Here is a 12825-nt window from a genome sequence, read left to right on the forward strand (position 1 = left end):
CGTCTCGCTCAAACTCCGTGCACCATCTTCGCGCAATAAAACAGACCACGCAGTGTCAGCGTAAAAGGCCATTTTATTAGACCAGAACTGCGAATCTGTACATAACAATAAATCAACAATAACAGTAACAGCAAACCCCCACTCACACTCCCCCCCCCATTCGTTTCACTCACTCCTCGTCATCACCAAGCCCTAGCGGCTCCAAACACCCTTCTCTTGCCCGTCAATCACCGTCTTCCAGCCCCCAGTCATTGCAACCTTCCATTCACGCTTCTATCCGTCCTGTGCCAACTCCCCCCCCAAGGGATGGGTATGCCCGCTCTGGACGCCGGATGTTCCGGTAAGAGGAAATAAAAGTGCCATCTTTAAATGGTATCTAATTGATCAATGACCAATGATAACTGTGCCCATATGGAGGTAAAACTGTATGTGTACTCACAATTATTACAAATAGCCCCAGAATACATTGTTGATCAGTAAAAACATTGGACATTTTGCCAGACCCGTAAGTCTTACTAAATTATTTCCTACATACTGCACCACCTCAACTCAGTCCTGTATACAATTGAGAGCAAGTCCAGCCCCTGTGAGCTACACACAGGTTATAAATATCAGATGTTTTCTTCTTCTGTTCCTCTACAGGTCAAGAAAGTCTCCGGATGAGCTGCGGTTGTGGGGCTACTTTTGCAGAGCTCACTAGCCAGTGTGTATGAGTGACTCTTGGACCAATCAAGAAAATGTTCTTATTTCAATCTTCCCACATTTCCAACACAGTCTGGTTTGCCTTACTACAATTATTCGCAGTGCACCTTTATGAGAAAACTCCAGCATGGCAGAGCCCTTTTGTTCATAGACCGGGCTGGTGTCTTATTTAGGAGTTGTGTCATTGGAAATTAGCAGTTTCCCTTTACCACTAAAACTGCTCCTGGGACATAAATGCCAACATTTTAGGACAGTGACGTGGGAGATTTAAAATGAAAAATCGGAAGAATGAAAATTTCCCCATGACTTCTATTGCTAAAAATGCTATTTCAGGTGGGAGACAGCTCAAATAAAGCAATTTTTGGCTTGGAAAATCGGTAGTCTCCCGCCTAAATCGGCAATTGGCATGTATGCTGGGAGGAGATTCATTTGGCACTGGAATAGTGCTTGGATAGTGCCAGGACTGCTACGCTGTACTCTGTGTGCAAATGACTGTACTTTCCAAGGTCTCCATTTGCCATTTGCACATAGCTATGTATGGGGATGCCTCACCAGCTTCAATGTTCTTGAGCCCTCCCTGACTGCCCTCCCTGACCTGAGAGGTATCACATACCTTACACCCAGGTCTTTCTGTCAAAGGGCTTCCACCATTAATTTTGCTCTGGGAGCAGTTTTCACACTTCATTAAGTGAAACTCACTGAAAGGAGCAGCTGCTGGCAGACTGATACCAATTTGCCTACTTGAGCCTCAGTAGATAGAGTCTAACTTTTTAAGTCATACTTTTCCAGTACATTTATTAAAAAACAAACTTTACCTTTGTATTTGATGATCAATAAATATTAAAACAGTGATTGAATCATTTCTGTAGTTTATCCTAAACCAAAGTTTTCTCATAAAATCAAATACAACCCTAGCATTGAAAGTGGCTTTTGAGCACTAGTGACTTTAAGAACATACGAACATTAAAGTCTTACATGTTCCACTTCAAAAAAACTTGGCACCCTACCTTGTCATCTACACAGAGTATTTGGGATGACCTTTTTAATATTTAATAGTAGGGTTCTTGCCTGTCCAAGAGGGTTATTTTGACACATTCTCCTCCAAGTTTAAAATCTGCAGCAGTCAGGTTATACATAAAGTTCAAACAACAGCAATACCAGTCTGTAAAAAATTGGGGGTGATCATTTAATAAAGGAATTTCTTACACTAATAATAGCTGTAGTAGTAATGAATGTTGTAGTTGTAGTGGTGGTGGTAGTAGAAGTAGAAGGGGTAGTTGTAGCATTAGGGACTCAATTGTATGGGTAATATGACTTTGTGAATGATGACTGGCTCCAGCAAACACTAATACACCTGGAAATCAAGGGCAGATAATAAAAGTAGTGCCCCGTTGTGAGTCTGGATTGCGGTCCGACCCGGGTCTTGCATCTCAGAGAGCGAGAGTGAAAGTTTGAGCAGAAGCAGAAGCGTGAGCAGCAGTCACTGCCACGGCGAAAAGCAGTGACCGGTACTGCGCGGTAGGGGCAGTCGAAGTGACAGCAGGAGGCTGGGGGGGCTGGGAGATAAGCAGATAAGGAGAACCTCCGCTGGAGAGCTCTACCTGGACCCGCAAGCCGAGACCCGCCTGGAGAGCGCCGCATGCCACGAGCGGCTCCGCCAGCTCCAAGCCACCATAGGAGGTAAAGGATTGCCGGGTTAGCAGGCATGAGTGGGAGCGGCAAAGGAGCGGCACAAGAGTGGAGATTCATTCCCCCCCTTCACCCACAAGCAGAGAGAACATCTTCCTCCACATTAGAGACATTGATCTCTTCTTTTCCTGAAAGAAACCCTTGTATTGGGCAGTGTTTACCTGCAAACAAAACTGTGTTATGCAGGCTACAAACGGCTCCCCTCGCAGTGCTGCAGTGTCCCGTTGTTTCAGGACACCAGGACTGCAAGAGTCACGGATTCTGTGGGTCCGATGAGCCCTAGGAATTGCAGCAGGACTGTGGGGAGGCTATCACAAGACCATCAAGGGCACCATAAGGCCACCACAAGATTAAAAGTTTGCAAGACCACTGCAGCTGCAGAGTGGGAAGAGCGGGAGGAGGCAGCAGTCCCACTCCCAGCAGCCCCTGGAGTAGGGGCTACAGTAGGAGTAATTGAGACTGCTGAGACTGTGGGAGCATCTGAAGCTTCAGAGGCAGCAGTTCCTCTCCCAGTCCCCCCCCCCCCCCGGCAGCCCCTGGAGTAGGAGCCACAGTAGGAGTAGTAGCAGCAGTCACAGTCACAGTTCATTAGCCTCGGCTTCAGAGGGCAGGAGGCTAACAGGGGCCAAACAGAGCAAAAGTCCCATCATTAGGAATTGGATGTAAAGTGAAGCACAAGGAGTATAAGACGTTTGGTACTAGTTTTGGCTGACCTAAGCCTTACTCTGACAAACTCCAAGGTTTCATCAAACTTTATTATTGAGATGTTTCGGATAAAAAGAGGTATAAAAAAAACATTACAGATATCATTTCATTACACAATCAGAATAAATACAATGGACAATATAAATACATACAATAAATACAAATACAGCAATAGATGATAAATACCATAAATTATATAAACAAGGTTACAGAGAAACATACTACAGTAGGCATAGATAGGCTAATCATAAACCATAGGCAGTTCCTATTACGCCTTATATTTTTCATTGTCTGGACACCCTCCATTTCTTAACAGGAGCCCATATATTTCTGCCCAGTTCTCTTGTTTTCTTACCCTTAAAATCATACAGGCATTCCTCGATATTGTGCATTCCTAATAGCCTAGTTAACCACTGCTGAAATGTAGGTGCTATAGGATCTTTCCATCCAGCGGAGATTAATAGACGCAATATAGCCACTGAAATAAAAACCAAGGCTTGACTCCGGCTTCTGCTCTCAGTTTGCCATCCATACCTATTAAAACAACGGTAGGGGATAGAACGATGTTTTGTTCTAGCAGCCCCTCCAAAAATAGCTGTATCTCACTAATAATCGGTGTTAGATTCGGACATTTATAAAACATATGGAGGAGATCAGCTGGACCCATATTACATCTGGGGCACATATCATTATCTCTAACCCCCCAGCCCAATAATTTTGCTGGTGTATGATATAGATTAAAAAGGGTCTTATAATGCTGGGCCCTCAAATTTGAGGACCTAAAGATCTTCTTATTCAAAACTAGGGCTAGGTCTAAATCCACATCTGGATCACCAAGTTTCTGAGCTAGGGTAGTTTCTGTTTTTTCCATATCATCCTCCAGCTCTTGTTGGAGATTTTTATACCCGATTCCGATTTTACTCCCTCCCCTTTTCAAATATTCTACTATTGGGTTGCTCAGCATAAGGGATACCCTCGGCCTAAATGAGCGGATAGTTTGTATAATCTTCCCATATAGAAACCACTGGCTAGCTGGGAGCCCAAATGTTTGCTGAAGAACATTAAAGCTAAGAATCTCATTGCCTAGCATAACATCCCCTAGGGACCTGACTCCCAACTCCCAAACTAAGGGCCCGATGTAGGTAATCCCAGATTCCCGATTCTTAAATACCGAATCATACCGATTCGGTATTTAAGAACAGGCAAATGGGATGTAGGTATTTGTACAGAAAAAATTACCGAATCGGTAAGTTTCGGAGGCCCATAGGAATGAATTCCAATTACCGAATCGGTATTTACCGATTCAGTAAAAGGGGGAAACATTGAAGGGTGGCAGGGTGTCACTTTGACACCCTGTTGCACCCCTCAATTGTGTATGGGTGCACTTGTTGCATACATACATGCCCTGAGGGCATGCATGTCTGCAACATGGCACTGTTGGAGAAGCAAAAAAAATGCTTTTTCCAAGGTTTTCATTATTTACCACCAACTTGTAGTTGGTGGTAAATAACGAATCCTAAAAGGTGAAAAGCACTCATTTGAGTGCTCCCTTCATAGCAAAATCGGAAATTTACCGAATCGGTATTTTAAGGGATCGGTAATTTACTGATTCCTTAAGATACCGATTTGGTAAATTACCGAATCAGTCAAATGCCCACCTACATCTCATTTTCCAAATACCGGTCAGTAACAGCCGAAATTACCGAATTTCGGCAGTTACCGACTGGTATTTGCCTACCTACATCGGGCCCTTAGTATTTTAGCAGCAATAGCCCTGCCTCGGCAACAACAGCAGTAACAGCGAAGGGTGTAGGTTGCAGAGTGCAGTTCCAGTAGCAGTGGAATAGTGCAACAGAGTCCGTCAGTAGTGTGCTCCAAAGTAGGCTTGGAGGGCCATCTGATTTCAGGCTTAGTAGATGGCCCAATTGGAATACATTGGATCACACAGGATCATATAGGAGCACAGCAGTATCGGAGTACACAGCAGTACACAAGAGTAAACAGGAGCACACATGAGCATACAGGAGCTCTCAGTGCACTCAAGAGGGAAATACTCAGAACAACAGAGATATACAGAAAACACAGAATAACAATATACCAGAACAAAAAAAAAGAAATGCGATAGGGGAGAATTCATCAAGCGGCAACAGGCAAAAAATCAAACCAAGCCATATCTAAAAAATCTTCTGAAGAAGGCCCCCCATTAAGCCGAAAAGGAAAGGCTTTAAGAATGAGAGAGAGGTTTGTCTCACCGCCGACTCCAGAAACAACAACACTGAGCCCAAGAAGTAAATCCGGGATTCATAAAATCTTCTTTTTAAAAGACCCAATGGCAGCGATTTACGCACCAACAGCCGAGGATACCCAGTTGCCAAGCCCTATCTTCCCAGGTAAAACTAAAGCTCCCTCCATAAAGGTACTGGCAAACACCAATGACGCATCAATACGATTCCCAGTCACTCAGAAATCAACAATAGATCTACCAGCCAGTAAGCTGGTAGCCGTAACTGCACAGGTGCACCAGTTTGAGTCTAAAATAAAAACAAATGAAACAACCAGAAGCAGTAATCGAGGGAAGTACAGAGGAATCTACGGTGGAAAAGTTAAAAACTAATCAAATCAACCAGGAGCGTTGCAACCAGAAGCATGGTAATTGAGGGAAACATAAAGGCAAAGGAACCTACAGACGAAAAGTCAAAATTAAAAAAATCAGTGGAGCGGGTATGTCCCGCGGAAGAAGCCTGGTTAAATTGAGTTAAATTAATTTTCCTTATCCAATGACTCCAACTTTTTAGAAATTATGGAAACCAAAACACAGGAAAAAGAAACCCAAGGGAATGTCTTACCAGTGGAAATTCTCATGGGAGCACAAAAGAGTAGATTGGAAATGGCGGTATCCACCCCACGAAACCCGTCGCTCAGCAACGACCTACAACAGATTGTATTAGAGGATGCCAGTAGTTTTGCAACCAAAGTAAATCAATTAAACATGTCGTCTCCAATAACAATTTCATCTGTTAGTAGGATAGAGCATGAGCTAGGGGATTCGGGGAAGTCCTGTGAAAACCACCCAAATACACAATGGAGCAAGTCCTTGATAGGTTCACTTGATCAAGCAATGAGGGTACTGAATTACCAGTCCAAATAGACCTCATAAATCTAATCGCCGGGCTCATCTCAGGCATAAATACTAAGATGGACTTAATCATGTCGCTATTAACATGCTGGGGAAAATCAGAGCAAGAAACAAATAATGAGAAACAACTGACTAATTGTGGATGTGGCAGTATAATTGAGGAATTGGCAAGTCTTCCTGAAATCCTAATTATTATTATTATTATAGGAGTTTATAAAGCGCCTGGTGACGCCTCCCGGCGTGTCCCCGCGCTTAGGAGAGAGTATTACTTGGGCGGAAGAAGAAACAGGCAGCAACCAGTGAAATTAGCTGATGAAAAGATGAGTTTTTAGAAGTTTCCTAAAAGATGTTTCGCTTTTTTCCTGTCTAAAATTCATGGGGAGGGTGTTCCACTCCTTGGCCGCAAGAGTGCGAAAGGACCTGCCTCCAAGTCTGGCTTTTTTTGGGCGTGTGGTTTTAAGCAAGCCTGTTCCCTTAGAACGTAGAGATCTGGAGGGTTTATAAAGGGAAACTAGGTCGGACAAATAGGAGGGTGCTCTCTGATGAATGATCCTATGGCACCAGAGGAGTGCCTTGAAAATTAGCCTCTTTCTAATGGGCAGCCAATGCAGAGCATCCAAGGAAGGTTTAGATGGAGCTCTGCGCGGGAGTCTGAGCACAAGGCGTGCCGCTGAGTTTTGCAGGACCTGCAGCTTTCTAATGTTTTTCTCAGAAGTGCCCAACAAAAGCACACTCCCGTAATCAATGCGGGAAGTGATCAGAGCTTGTGTCATAGTGCGCCTGGAACTCAATGGGAGTAGGTCCATGGTGCGGCTGAGCGTCTTCATAACTCCAAAACATTTTCCAACTGTTTTTCTAACATGACTGTCATACGAGAGTTTGTTGTCAATCCAGACACCCAAATTCTTGGCCTCCTGACTGGGGGTAGGTATTGGTCCCAGACATGTAGGCCACCAGTCTTTGGTCCAATTGGTGTTGTTTCCCCCTATGATGAGCACCTCTGTTTTTGTTCCGTTTAATTTGAGACAGTGCTCATTCTAATGGACATTCTAGGGGCCGTAAAACTAACCAGTAACAATAAGCAGGCTAATGAACCTCAAAATGAGATTGAAATGAAAGAAATACCAAAAGGTAATAAATCGATAATAAAGTCAAGTAGCACAGACAAGGGTGAAATAGATCAAGTGGAATTTGAAGATCAATCGGACACAACAGACTACTGAATGGAAGCAATGCAGAGCATCCTTAAGACCACGCCTCCTGTAAAACCAATAAACAGGCTAAGAAAACATGCAAGGAAGGCCAAGCTTAAATATAACAAACACAAAAGCACAGGTTTGAAGAAAAACGTTTCGATATTTACAATCAAAACATCCGAAGGGAAAAAAAATAAATCATCAAAAGAGTCCACGAGTGGGGCAGCACTAACAGACACAGATCAATCAAAACATATAGTAGATCTCAAGCCAATGCAACAAAGTTTGTCCTCCACCGTTCCTTTCAATCCAAATAAAAAGATGAATCAAGGTTATCAACTGGATGTGGGACGCTCACCAGTAAAAGAAACAGACCAGATGTATAGACAGGAAAGATGGCTATCAGAAAGAAACCAATCAATTAAAGGCACAAGGTAAGAAAAAACATCTCAAGCACAGATAAAAATGCATCTCGGAGTATCAAATGTTCAAGCACAGATATAGGAGAAAAATCTCCTATTCCAAATGAAGAGAGCAATACATGGAACGAACCAGGAAACCGGGAAGATTTGACAGGCAAGAGGTGGCAGGAGAAAACAAACATCAAAATTCAAAACGAGCATAAACCGATAATGCTTACAATAATTGAAAAGGGCCAAAGATGCAGGCTTCCTCTAATGGAACCAGAACCTGAGCTAACTGGTATAAGGATGACAAAAACACTGGAAAAGTAGAGAAGAAGAAGGAGGGGGAGAATGTTGTACTAGTGTAGCAAGAATCCCAAGACTATCAGGACACACCAGAATCTTGAAACTATACAGTCGGAAAAAACGAGATCCCACAATCCCCCAATAGTTTCCAAAACCAGTCAGATGTGTTTGAATTAAAATTGACATTCGAGATTGGATGGACAAAAAGAACATGATTCCCAAGTTCCAAACGGGATTTAGACAAGTGATGGGCTCAACAACAAATTTGGCCATCTTGGCATTCTTAACGGAAAAAGCAGTAAAAAAGAGAACAAGGCTATACGCCTGTTTTGTCGATATAAAATTCGCTTTTGACCGAGTGAGCAGGAAACGGCTATGGGAAAAACTAAATGCTTGGGGTTTGCCGAGACCATTGCTGAATGCAATTATTACCCTATATACAGACACTTGGGCAAGACTAAAATTAGGTTATGGTAGCAGCACAACTTCAAACATTCATCGGCAGCAAGGTTTAAAACAAGGCTGCGTTTTAGCGCCAAGCCTATTCAATCTCTTTGTCTCAGATATCAGCAAATGTATGGAAGCAGCCGACTGTCATCCGCCAAACATGGCCAAAGGGACAATCTCTTTTTTACAATATGCTGACGACATTGTAGTATTGAGTCAAACCCCCACTGGATTACAAAGAGCAATAAATAATCTAGTATCCTATTTGAACCAGGAAAACTTGGAATTAAATAAAGAGAAAACCAAAGTTGTTTGCCTAGTGGACACTAAAAAAATTAAGTTTAAATGGTCAGTGAAAGAAGTGACGGTGGAGGCAAGTGTCCTACAAATATCTTGGCATAACAAAAGGGCAGGGCATAACACACAAGGAAAACAAATTGCTACAAAAGCCAAAGCGCAAACATTAATCTTTGCATACAAGTCACTAAACAAAAAATTAGATTAACTGAATCATAGCCATCTCTTAAAAGTGATGGCCGTGCAAATTCTGCCTACTCTGTCATATGGCTAGTTACTTGGTGCGGAAAGAAGGCTGACCTATTAAACGAACTTCAGACGAAGGTTTATAAGGCCATTTTTAACCTGTCAAAATCAGTCTCAACAGCTCAGGTCCGGCTGGAATTGGGCCTCCAGAAACAGAAATTCCGGGGTATGAGCGGCTTTGTCAAGCTATGCCATAAATTCCGCTTTTCCAATCCAGATACACTGAACAGGTTATGCTGGGAAGATATTAAGTACCAGATGGACCACGAAACACCGAACTCATGGGGAAGTTATCTGAGAACATCGCTGGCCGACCTGGAAATACAAACAGCATGGGAAAATAGGGTAGCTAGAGCAAGCTTCAGTAAAGCGGTCAATGACGCAGCGAAAAATAAATCTTTTCTGGAAGATAAAAAAACAATTTCCAAATGTCAACATGGGTGGACTGTCATCACCTATTATAAATCTTTAAAGCCGCAAGCATATTTAACTACTCATTTTAGTCTGCAGTTAAAAAAGAGCTACACAGATTATTGGATGAGCTTGCACGATTCAAACGACTTACATCCAACTTGGAAAAACACCCTACAATCAGCGCATTGTCGACTGCGTGGCTTTTACTAGGAATCTTAACCTCATCTACTATGTGCATGCCCAGTAGTTATGGCCCTGAGAAGACAGTGCTTAAAATCAATTTTTAACAAACTAAATATTCGCACATGCCGGCAAGCCGTGATATGCTGGTTGGATGGCTCCTCTATAATCTTGGCCTGTCGGGAGTAAAATACCTGGCCAAGGTAAGAAAACTTTTACAGCAAGCTGATTTGGAGGAAAACAAATAAGCACGACTGACCTGCTGACTCATCTGGGTATTAACGGATGAAATGTAAATAATATTAATAGACTAATTAGTAAGCAGGACGACAAAAGTTTTTTTTTTAAACTCACTTTGCACTAACCGTCTAATTGCTTATTCTCAGGACCCTGTGAATTTCCAGGGTACTCTAATTAGGTACTTAGTTGTTTTAAACATTTTAATAGATAGCACACAACTTATTTTATATTATGTTGACTCAGTGATAGTATGTCTTTTACGTTACCATTCACTCGAGCAGGACTATATAACAGCAAGGTCGAAAAACACTATCATGGTTCTGTAAGGAAAATGATGTACTAAGTCAACTGTTTTTTAATGCATTTCATAATATTTTTTCCCTATGATTAAGCATATGCACTTTAGGTAAAATATCATTAATATTGTCTGGCTTTAATTGTGAATGTACAGATACATATCAGTATTCATTTGGGAATTTGTAAAGATTTTAATTAACCATACAATAAATTATGATTTGACTTGACTTGACAGTGCCCACCATTTGAAACAGGTCTCCTGGCAATGGTAAAATATTTTATTTCATAGGAGCAATGGTTAGTGTGTTCTACACTCTACGTAGCATAGATTTACCATGCATTGGATGTCATTTTGGTGGAGCCACAACATGCCCCATTGACACTACTACCTAGGAGATGCAGGCCCTCTTTCAAAACTAGTCTAGGGATGCTAATACAAAGACATTGATTGCACAGCATAGAATGTATAATCAGAATCCAAACAGAAGCATGTTGCAACCTTGTCTTTCAGTGAAGCTGTTGAAAGACCATGAGGGGGCCAGCACAGTTGAATTTACCCACCATTGTGAGTACATTCAAGGTCCTTTTCATGGGATCCTGTTTCAGCTACTTCTGGAACTCACTGTCACTCAGTGTCAATATGCTGTTCTCCATTTTGAACATGTGGAGTTTCAGTCAGTGCCTGAGGAGAAGGATTTTCTTTTGTGGCATGTTGCTCCAGGTTGGACTTGGTACATTTACTGCTAACTGAATTAAATGGTTGAATTTAATAGTGAGCATTAGGGACAGTGCTTTCTGTACTCTGAAGAAGAGTAATAAACCCAATATTGGGAAATGAGTTATATTACATCTCTCACTTATTAAATGCTATATAACACATTTTAAATGCAGCAGAAAATGATCCTTTGACTGTTTTGCTGCGGTTTCATGCATTACCTTAGGAAGGCTTTTCTGGTGAGAAACAAGTGAAGAATCTTTTGAAATGCACTAATTATGAAGAATTGCTGGAGGGAAAAGAGAGAGAAGAGCTTAACGATGCTGCAGAATTATCCGAGCTTTTCAAAGTGAAACTTGAATACGTTATAAGCATCGAACAAATGTTTTTTTCCTTGTAATCCATTTAATGTTCTGGCCCTTTCAATATGTGTACTCGAATCAGCATGAATAGCAGTGCTGCATTTCTCAAAATTAAATTAGGCTTTTGGATATATTCGTGTCACTGTGGGACACAGTTAAGCCGTGAGGGGAATGAGAGTATAAATAAACACGAGCAGAGGCATGGACTCAAATACCATTGTATGAGATGACAAATTCATCAACAGATGTTTTGTCAGGATTCAAAGGTTCCTTGAATTAATTGCTTGTACACTGGTCATATGCCATTAACACTTGTTAGGACAGTGGGAAATACAAAATGAATTCTCGGTGAAGTAACTAAGGGGCATATTATCAAGGGGGTTTATCTCCGCTTTTTTGGCTTTAAAAGCCAAGAAAGCGGACATAAAATGATCTCCCTATTACCTAGCTGTCGCTAACACCAGTTAGCGACAGCTAGTAGGAGATAGCGACCATCTTGGGCCCCACTTTGCATGTCAGTGATATTTATCACTAATGACATGCAAAGTGGGCGTGCCAAGATGTTAGCGACTGAAAACAGTCGCTAACATCCCTATCTCCTATTACCAACTTTTGGAGATATTCGCGCTAAGCGTGATTATCTCCAAAAGCTAACACCTGCCCTGAGCAGTTCTTAGCCATGTTATCCAATGGGAGGTGGATAACATGGCTAAGAGCATTAGCTCGGTAATGCATGAATATCGCGGACTTTTCAGCGATATATTCATGCATAGCGGCGATTTTTATCACATTTGCGATAAACCTTGCTAATACCAAGGTTTATTTGCGGTAAAAATCACCGCAGCTCTGCGGTAAATTTTTGTCTCTAACCAAGCAATAGCGATAATTATCGCTGTTGCTTGGTAATATGCCCCTAAGTTTTCAGAAATACATCGGGCCTGAATACAAATGCCCTGGAAAAATTGTGATATGCTTACCAACACCTTTTTGCACAGGGGTTGCAAATATATGTGATGGACTGCTTATCACTCCTGGTAATTGCAGGGTATGTTTGCACTGTCGTTCCATTTTGAAAGGTCAATGTCGCTTGAATTTAATGGAGTAAAGGCAGGTGAAGTACTGTGACTGCAGTGTTTTCTGCACTAAGCACCACAATCGTCTGACCTAGTATCATCTGATGGAGTCCTTCCCTGGGAAGTTTTGAAATCAAAAATTGGGGACTCCTGGGACGCCGGAGAAATGGCGGTGTAACTCTTTTCCCCTCCATGCGGCCGTAATTCATTGAGATGAAAAGGCTGCAACCCGACCCCGATTTTGACCGAAAGCGAGTGCCTGCCTGTCGGAGCATTGACACCAGCGATGGAGAAAGTTTGAGGCAATTTCGTCAAAGTAAACGGGCATAAATTGCCGTTCTGCCTGTCCGGAGGAACCTGTGCTGCACTGTGGAGCCTGCTTCCGGGAAACGTCCACGCAATCTCCCGGAGCTCCG

The sequence above is a fragment of the Lissotriton vulgaris genome, chromosome 8 (genome assembly GCF_964263255.1).
Source record: "Lissotriton vulgaris chromosome 8, aLisVul1.2, whole genome shotgun sequence".
Classification (NCBI taxonomy): domain Eukaryota; kingdom Metazoa; phylum Chordata; class Amphibia; order Caudata; family Salamandridae; genus Lissotriton; species Lissotriton vulgaris.